The sequence below is a fragment of the Lygodium microphyllum genome, chromosome 24 (assembly GCF_053477565.2).
Source record: "Lygodium microphyllum isolate KBCC chromosome 24, Lygodium_microphyllum_v1.1.10, whole genome shotgun sequence".
Lineage (NCBI taxonomy): Eukaryota > Viridiplantae > Streptophyta > Polypodiopsida > Schizaeales > Lygodiaceae > Lygodium > Lygodium microphyllum.
Window position 1 is genome coordinate 17,243,166 of NC_141158.1, and position 11,225 is coordinate 17,254,390.

The following is an 11,225-nucleotide window of genomic DNA, read 5'->3' on the forward strand; positions in this document are numbered from 1 at the left end:
TTTTCTTGAGCACATGATTTGTTTACACACATAATAAATTAACATTAATCTACGTATTTAGCTCAATTTTCTATTCAAAGGGGTTCAGTTGTATATTAGCATTTTGTGTTTACTTTGAGCACAAGGTTTGTTTACACACATGAGAAATTAACTCTAATCCTGTAAAGAATATTTTAACTCACATATCTTTGAGCACTAAATGCTACATACAAATCATGACTTTAAAAGGGAGCATTTCGTAGTACATAGAAATTTTATGGGTTCCGATGCTAAATATTTATGAATTTTAATGATAATGTTACTTAGATAATAATGATAATAGTTGTACTAAAAAAGTGTAAGTATGTTTCCATTTGTTTGCTTTTCTAGCGTAGTGCATAAAAATCTATTATTTCTCAATGACACCCCATGGTTTAATGCGATGCTTAATGCCTTAGAGACATAATTAACCATGAAAATGTAAATGTGGTGGAGAAATAACCATAAGAAATATACGTAGACTTTTATGACAAAAATTTCAAAAAACAAACGCTACACAATCATTAAAAATTTATAAAAGAACATCTATACTATTCCTTAAGTGGGAGTGGGCGCGGATGCCACGTGGCAACCCCCCACACCCTGTTAACTCAAAGGTTGGGGGAGACATGTGCCACTTTCTTAGGCTCCCCCTCCCTCTTAGGCTTGAGGTATGCATTGTGCATCTCTCTCTCTCTCTCTCTCTCTCTCTCTCTCTCTCTCTCTCTCTCTCTCTCTCTCTCTCTCTCTCTCTCTCTCTCTCTCTCTCTCTCTCTCTCGGGGGCACTTGGTAGCGGTGGTGTGGGGGCACTTGCAAGTGGTGGTGTGGGGGCACTTGCTAGTGGTGGTGTGGCAAGTAGGCAAAAGCAAAGCCTATGTTGAGACTCTTGGGGGCACTTGGTAGTGATGGTGCGTGGGGGCACTTGCTAGTGGTGTTGTGGTAAGTAGGCGAAAGCAAAGCCTGTGTTGAGAGAGAGAGAGAGAGAGAGAGAGAGAGAGAGAGAGAGAGAGAGAGAGAGAGAGAGAGAGAGAGAGAGAGAGAGAGAGAGAGAGAGAGAGAGAGAGAGAGAGAGAGAGAGAGAGAGAGAGAGAGAGAGAGAGTGTGTGTGTGTGTGTATGCACACAGGCACACATGCGCTTGCAAGGTAGGTAAAACCCTAACCTATAAAACGGTTCCATAATTTTTTTTCTTGGGTGGGCACATAGAAGGGAGAGGGAGAGTGCATATTTATGTGGACTGAGAGAGGAGAGAGATTATATACCTAATAAATAGAATCAATGATTATTACATGTATTAGCACACATAATAAATGTTTATGTCATAAGTATATATATTATTATATACATGTATATTGAAATATTTACAAGTAATTATATTTAATTAGTAGTAAAGTGTGTATATATATTATCACATTTATGATCATGATATATTACTAGAATAAGTATTACATAGAGAGAGCATGTGTGTATGTGTGTATGTTAAGGGTTATCTCAACTATTGGTTGCATCAGTCTATTTTTATATCAGTTATTTTGTTTAACATAGCTATAATACCAATCAACAATGCGATAGTGCATGTATGTGTTTTGTAAAAACCAACACACCTCATGTAAAAGAATGAACTTTAGACTCTTATACGGCAATTACAATAATCAAGTGATTCATTTTAGCGTTATTATTCAAATGCCATTGTGTTGGGAATGCCAAGTGTGTGTTCTCTTGCCCACAACTTGAAACAACTCCCAGAACCCTCTTGCCATGTGAAAAGTGCACTTGAACCTTGCTGGGAAGCACCAGGAGAACATTGGTGCGAAGCACTAGGGGAATCTAGGCACGGAGCACCTAGTCAAAGATTGTAGAAATGATAACCCTTCAAGATAACGAGACAAGTTGGAAATGTTAATCCACCCTTATCTTGTTTGGGAATTGAACTTACATCCTAAATTAAGGCGTTTGCAACATAACCAAACTACCATTAAGCCGAATCATAGTTATATGAAATAATTCAATATAATTTAGTAGTTTGATTGTGGGAAACAATTGCTCCCATGCTTGGAATTCTTAGATCTCGGTGAAACCTCCCCACCAATCCCTACATGTAAAGTAGCGAGCTGGGCCCTTCCCACTATATGACTAGGACAGGGGCTTGAAAAATATCCTTAGTCCTCTCATGCATGGCTATGGTGGGTGCTACCTGCAAGAAAACCTCACATGCACTCTCAATCTTGGTGTTCATCTAAACACACAATGTAGTAATTGTTGAATAAAATCATGTAGAATAGGAAAATGCAGACATCTAAGCATAAAGCACACACTATAGTAGGTAATACTCAAGTTGTTTTGTAGTAAATGTGTCACTAGGTTGTGGAAAAAGTCACGAGTGACAATCAGCAACAACAGCAATGGGCAGACTTGAAACAATAAAAAACAACATTCTAGGACCTAACATAGACATTTGATACCATGTCACAAGTGTATCCAACAATGGAGGCATAGAAGACTATTGTAATAGAATGAACCATACAAGAGAGAAGAGAGAAAAGAGAAAACATCAAAGCAAAGAGAGTGGACCCACTCACTTGGATAGTTGCATAGTCGTACCATGTTTAAGGACCTTAATTGTTCTTGAGGGGTGTGCTTGTCTCATAGCAACAAGTGGTGCTAAGGTGTTGTACCCTACTTAATGATGCATTTGCATACAATTAATGGCATAATTAAAAGCTTTTGAGTTTTGATCATGCTTGCACTCAACTCAAGCACAATATCACTCTTTGTCCTTTCAATTATTGATACTCGTCCTTTCAATTAGTGATACTCGAGGGTCTCTCAACTTGAGCCACTATTGTAAGTTTTTGTGCTCAAGTGCTTGAGTGCTTGAGTGGTTGGGCTCCAATCTCAAGTGATGGGTGTGGGGTTAGGACAATAATTGCATTGAGCGGCATGCATGGTGGCAATTATGTCAAAGTTAGGTTGTCATTTTCAATTTGTTCTCTATCCTTACTGACATATTAAATATTTCATCATGTCAATACATGTGCTCCTTAAATGAATAATTTAATGTGGCCCACTTTTTTTTTCACTTTCCCTCTTGAGTGTTTTCTATCTCTTTCCTTCCCTCTTATCCTTCCTAATTTTATCTTACTTTTTGTGTTATGTGCTTGAGGCTCCAACCTTGGGTGCTCGAGTTTAGTGCACTCAACAGAGCACTTTGAGTATAGCCCATCATGTGGATTAGAGTATATTTCTGCTCTACCTATCCTACTTCTAGCTTAATTTATACCCCCTATTTTCCTATCATTCCCAAGGCTGAAAACCTCACATAATGTCTCTATGCATAGATGCCATTAATTCTCTTTTCCTAACTTATTTTCTAATGAAATGAAATGCATCAATCATCGCAATACTTAGTTCTTCATCAAGCAACCATTATCCACATTCTTTCACTTCCTAGTCTAACTATGCTTGTTTTGAGAACTTCCTTTCGCAAGTTCCTATTCCTAACTATGGTGGAGAAGTGAGCATCTTGGTCGATTGATTCTTCTCGAGCTTCCTTAACACTCAGTGATGGGATAGGAGCAAAGCTTCTATTCTTTCAAGAGTTTACCCTCCTTAGGCGGAATGGCTCTCACCTAGTCACTCTCCTCTCCTCTCCAAACCATCTAGTTCACAAGCAAGCAAGCAAGGAAACTGAATATTTTTGAGGTTCTAGTATACATATCCCTTACTCCCTTTCATTGTAGTTAGCCTAGTCCGAAGCTTGGGATGGTCTCACAAGCCTTGAGTAGCCTCCTCCGCTCTAAGAGCTTGATTGTTCACTTGAAGCTCCAACCTTCACAATGAAGAAGAAGAATATGAACATAATGAATAAGAAGATGGAGATGGAGAAGTCAATAAAGCTTCACCCTTGTTCCACACACACACACACACACACACACACACACACACACACACACACACACACACACACACACACACACACACACACACACACACACACACACACACACACACACACACACACACACACACACACACACACACACACACACACACACACACACACACACACACACACACACACACACACACACACACACACACACACACACACACACACACACACACACACACACACACACACACACACACACACACACACACACACACACACACACACACACACACACACACACACACACACACACACACACACACACACACACACACACACACACACACACACACACACACACACACACACACACACACACACACACACACACACACACACACACACACACACACACACACACACACACACACACACACACACACACACACACACACACACACACACACACACACACACACACACACACACACACACACACACACACACACACACACACACACACACACACACACACACACACACACACACACACACACACACACACACACACACACACACACACACACACACACACACAAAATGTTGTTTTTAAAAATTTTATGTTCCTTTTGTAATGAATGTTTCAACAAAAGGAAGGGTGGTTGTTTTTTGAAATATATAGATTGTTTCTATGAAATAGATTGACTTGAGAAGTATCTTTGCTAATCTTTGTATCACATACATGTAGGATGGTTTACAACAGGATGTTGATAATCAAGCCTTATGTGGTGTCTAATGGCTTCATGGCTAATAATGAAGATGATAGACTATTCACATAAAAAAATTTGCATGAGGTGAAATAGTATAGCATCACCAGGCATGAAAAGAACATCATTGAGTATATGAGTTCTACATTGTTGAGCTGCACCAAGTTGTTTCCTTCCCAACTTAGCCTAATTCCTCCCATAATTCTTGCTGCTAAAAGTGGATGGTCTTTTTATACATTACCCCCAATGAGATATTAGTTCTTTAGTAAAAAGTTTGGCTTCTTCCCAAGCTTTGCTAACCCAAATAAGTATCTTTTGTGCTTTAAGAAGCTAATATTTGGTTTAAGTGGAGGAGTCCCTTTAGTGGTTCTAGTACTGCAAATTATTTTGCAAGATATCATAATAGGAACATGGTTTAAGGTTTTAGGACACTAGATAGAGAAAATATGAGGTTAGGAGATGCCCAATTGGTCCCATGATTAAGATAGAATCGATCTATTCTGGCTCCTCACCATGCAGAGTCAAGATGTTTATTATGGCAATGATTCATTTGGGATCCTCACCTTGAGATAGCACTATTGTATCCATAAATTGATGGCATTCTATCAAAGCATCGCTTGCTTCTTTCTTAGCTATAATAATGCAACCCAAGCCACATGATCTGTTATCCTACGTCCTTCTTCTCAGGATTCTTATTTGTTTGCCATCCCAAATCTGAGGTATTCTTTTGGATTTCCTCTACAAATGAGCTATTACCTTCTTAGCTTTGCTTCTGAGGGCATGCACAAGAAAAATTCACAATTAATAGGCATCATGAAAGCTTGCAAATGTTTCATGATAGATGTTTGATGGAATTGTGTGAAAATGGTTGCCTTTGTTTGATAATGCTAAAATTTATTAGAAATCTTAAAGAAAACCAAATAAATTAGTCATTTAATAATTTATACCAAAACATGCAAAACCCACATTATGCGATTTTCATAGAAATGATAAATTTTAGAGATTTTGTTGTGATATTGGGGTTCATATGGATTAGAAATGAATATAAAGTCAATTCTCAATGATTGTGATAAGTACCAACCCATAAATAAAAAATATCAAAATTTTAATCTAAATAAATAAAAAATAGTGGAAAAAATGAAAAATTTTAGGTTTTTTGTGTTAGAAAATTAATAAAAAATATGCTTTATGTTCACACACCTATCAACGATGCACAACCTAAAACGGTAGGGGAAAAGAGGGGTTTTGATGTTGATTAGTTGCTGATAACATTTGAAATTATGATCTATTTGTCTGTACATACCATATAAGACGTTTATAATTTAAGTTTAAAAGGGTCAAGCAGCATGAGTATGCTCAGTGTGCTGACCTTTAGCAACGGAACATGATGTGTAGGCTGAAATCATTGAAAGAAATATATTTGCACTTTGCAATGTTGATTTTTAAATCTAAAATGTTTGAGCACTATATGACTGGGTAATTTCATTCCTTTAAGGGACATATGCCCAAGATGGTGATGCCAAAGAGATACATGAGGGAGATCAATCATTGCTAAAACATGATTAAGAACTTTAGATACAAGCAAGGGGTATAGGCTGCCAACCTTGGTACCTCGAGCAAAAACAAGACTACCATGAGTAATCTTCTATGTAGAATCACCGAAAGAGACACAGTACCTATGGTCATCGGCTGAGATAAGGCTTTTAGTCAAAGCCAAGATATGATATATATCATAAAGTACAAATGGACCACTAGTACCAAATTGCAATCTAATATCACCTGGTATGATAATAATATCCAATGCAGTGCCATCTCCCATTCTAACCAAACATGTAATAGTACAATAGGTATAAAACCAATGATGATGTAGGGTAACATGAAATGAAGTCCCTAAATTAAGAAGCCAACACCGAGAGTAAGAAAACAAAGTATTGATCAACTAAGTAGCATTAAGGGATAAAGTGACAAGTACGTAATCATCTGAGCTATACTCCAAGGCATTTATCTCTTCTATCTTAACACTAGATTTAGGAACAATGCTGTGATCATCAAAATATTTGGCATTATCCAACACTTTCCCTTTGCCCTTTTTGTGCCTATCATTGTGCATCTTATGGCACTACGGCCTTATGTAACCTTGATACACACAATAATGACAAGTAAGAGAGGACTTAGGACTATGTGACTTATTGTGTGATTGCCTCCCTTGCTAGGATGTGAATCTCAACCACAAGTATTATTCCCATTACCATATTTTCTGCCTCTCACTCTGTAAGTGCATGAGAAGTAGGAGCTACATCAACATTCTTCTTGTTTTCTTTTTCTATAAAGCAAAGGATCCTCTACATCCTTGAGATAAAGCCCACCTTCAGGAGGGTTTTGCACTTGTATAGTATGGAATGTATTCAAAGACTTAGGTAGTGTGACAACCAAGAAAGAAGACTTAATATTCTCCTTGAGAGACCTTGAAAAGTAATATGACTAAAAATGGAATGAAACTCATTTAAGTGAGAAAACTCTACTTATCATAGATATTACAAATCTTTTCCCATGATGCATAAGCACCACTCTCTGTCTCAGTGATATTGAAGTCTACTTGCTTTGACAATGACAAAAATAATGGTAGACTTACATAGCTCATCAAGCTCTTCCCAATCCTTGTCATAATAAAGTTTTGGCTTTATGCCCTCTAATTTCAATGGTTTGACTTGCTTCTTTTGCACCAATACATGCCAAATCAAAGTTTTCATATACTGGAAGTTATTGCCATCCAACTTCTCTATGTTGAAGATAGCACTATTGGTGGAAGAATTTAAAGAATTTGCCATCAAACAAAGAGAATACAAGCTATTGTAATAGTAGCAAATTAGTCCTAAAACCAAGCTAAGGAGCATGGAACAAGGGGAAGACCAAATGAATATACTGCTATCCACAAGCAAGAAGCAGTAGAGTGCTAAATACACATGTTTGCTCTCAAAGAAACTGCTCAAAACTGATTTTTACTATGGCTGCCCATAAAATTGTAGCAAATCAACATGTAACTATAGGCAAACATGCAAAAGAGACTAAGCTTCCAGTGCTAGGAAAATCTAGGTAGTAATCGAGATGTAGAATGCAACTTGCAATGTAAAGTTGAGCATAAACCACCAAGTACCAATGAGTGTCAAAACATCCAAGATGTCATGTTCAAAGATGCATATCAATATGCATGCCAACCATGTATCCACCACTGACAATCCATTAATAATAAGAAATATAAGGTATCCAAATCAAAGGCAAACCAGTCCACAGTTATAAACATTTGTAGTGATAGTATATGTATAAACCAAGAGAATGTAAGAGAGTTTCCCATTGACTCAAACAAACCAAGATTTGCAAGGAAAATCACCAAGTACTCCCACTAGAGAAAATCTAGAGTATCCAAAGCTCCCACTAGAGCAAATCTAGAGTATCCAAAGTAGTAAAGGAAGCTCAATGCATAGAGCTCATAGCATCTTGATGCTCAAAATGAATCATGTATACATCCAGAAGTATATAGCTTCAATAAGTCGTCAAGCCCACAAGTGGAAATCACTAAAGCAAACAACTACTACTGAATCAAGGTCAAATTCAAGATATAGATCTCAACATAAGAAGGTTTAAGCATAAATATCAATGCTAAGCACCAATATAACCATGTAGCATACCCAAACAACATGTGGGCATTTGATACATAGATATTAAATATGAATGCTTGTTGTCCAAACTTTGCTACAGCAATAAACCTCGCAATAATTGAGCCAATCAAGCTCTAACTAGTCCAAGAAGTTTGTCCAAGATTCAAACCAAAATCCAGGTGTTAAAATCTTGCCCAAGAAGTATTACATAAGGCATAGACATTCAAATACATGCTACCCAGGTAGTATACAACGGACTTGTCCTGTAATCACAATCAATGGCTGAGCATATGCACTTCAAATGGTACTCAAAGACAAGCCTTCAATGTCGAGAATAATATCCAAGAATATGCTAGAGCATTAGAGACCAAGGCTAGAGCTGTAGATGATATGTGTGAAGCATGATAGAGCCAGAAAATGCATGTGCAAGGAAGTGAGATATTCCTACAATGTTAGGGGCTATTACTAACTACATTGACCATAATGGAGCACTTGAAAATGCTCAAATACTTTACCAAAAGGCCTCAAGAAACCTTGGAATAAGCTAAAGTAAGTGGAAACTCAATGGGACTGATGCATACCTTGGTGTGTGACTGCCATGAAAGTCTCAAGTCAAGCTCTCTTCTCAAGCTAAATGCAAAGCAGAGGCACTTTAATACTAGTTGAAAGGTAGAGCAAGAGTGAAGCATGGGCGGAAGCAAGAGAGAATCAAGAGCTATGGGGTTTCAAGCAAAAGAGAGCAAGACGGTGTGTGGGAAGTCCAATAGTAACAATGTGTAGCATGCTTTCCCTTATTCTATTGTCATGTAAAAAATAAAGAATAGAGTGATAATCATGGTGGGTACCACTTGCAATGTATAGGTGTGCGGGTAGTAGTAAGTACAAGTAAATGTAGGTGACTAGGCATAGGAAGCCTTTAACCCCCAATAGGAGGCAATGATCGAAATAATACTATCCATGGATGATTTGTCTTTAGATTGATTGAAAGAGGAGGCCTCCTCTAATTCTTTTAGAGTTTTTAGAACATTGAGCCACCACATATTACCTGTAGGAAACACGATGCCTAAGTCTCATGATGATGCAATGCAAGCGTTGTGCAAACTAGGTATGGACTATAGGAGCAGACACTCTTGTCCTAATAATTGCATATTCTTTCACGAAAAATATGAGTTAATGGTCACATGCTTGAAATGTGGTGCCAACAAACATTGATAGGACCTACAAGGCCAAATGGTCCCACAAAAGATTCTCAAAAACTTTCCACTCATACTACCTAATCTATCACATGTTTTTGACTAAAAACACAATAAGCTTAACAACATGCTATGCATAAAGTAGATCCATGGATAAAGTAGGTCCATAGATGGTATCTAGCATATACAAACAAACTCACAGGCATAGTAGCACATCGATTTAACATTTTTTAAGTTCACATATGTGGTTTAGTCTTGCCATGGATGGCACAAATCCATTCGAATTGTGCTCAACCTCTTACAGTGTATGGCCAATGATCCTTGTTAACTATAATATTCCACCATGGCTTTCTACCAAGAAATGACACCTAGTCCTTAGTTTGCTTATGCTTGGATGCTATAAGGTCAAGAATATGGATATCTATGTCCATCACACTGATTGATGAGCTTGAGAGTGGGAGGAAATTATAGGTAATGACATAAGTAAGTGTGTTGGAAGACAATTTGCTTATATAAGAGCCATTCTCATATGGACCATGCATGAATTTTTGTGATATACAAAGAGTTTTCAAATGAATTTATCTCCATTTTATGTGATTTCTCCAACATACACTTTCATGTTCAAGTTGGTTGCATGCAATGGTTGTTATAAGGCTAGTCATTTCAGGTTACCATGCATGTTTTGTGTGTACAATGAAGAAGGCAACTTATTAGGGGTATAGATGTTCCTACTAGAGGGCCATGAAATGCAAGAACAATTCCTTGAGTGACCTCATGTCACATGGATGAATGCACAAATGCGAGTGGAAAATGACCCATGAAGAGTAGCTCTTGAGTGAAATGAGACAATTCTCCATCTTCTATGAGTTACTATATTGGACTTAGCTATAGATCAAAATATCCATTTGCTTCCCATGAATAGCTTCAAGAATATTGGTAGCTTATTGTGGGACAACTTCATAGGAAAGGGAGATACTCTAGGTGTAAGGATGGATTTGAAAGAGATGGATACCATAGAGGAGTGTTGACCAAACCATCTCACATAATCGTACACAACTACCTCATGCTATGTGAATCTTATCCACCGTCAAAGAGGAGCATAGGGTGAAGCAAATCATCAAGTTCATTCACATGCCCATGGATGTGATACAATCTCTTAGAAGCCTACCAAGGATGAGGGACTCCAATCCCAGGATTGGCATAAGATATATCATGTATGTGTAAGCTAGGATAACAATTGACTTGAAAAAGTATTTCTTGTATTTTATGCATTGCATTTATCTTATGATGGGTAGCATGTTTGAATCATGACACTTTATACTACCAATTGCAATTGTTGGTTCTCTCACTCTAGAGATACATTTAGCTATTTACAAGTTTTCAAACTTGATATAGTGAATCTCATAAAAGGAGGTCATGTGATTCTCAATTCAATTAGCAAGGCAAGGCATAGTGTAAATTGTTTTTCTTTTTTAGAAGAGCTTACCTACAAGTATGCTCACGATACAAACCCACCTTCTAGTGTATACTGTGGGTGAAGTGGAGATTGCGGAACTAGTGCATTAGATGAATATTCTTTTTGAAGTGGTTCATGAAGACCTTAAGGAATATTGTGTGACAATGGGCTCATCTAGAGGGTAGCATGGTTGAAGGTTAGCTAGTGTTAAAGGCTCTTGTATGCATTTCTAAGAGGCTCATG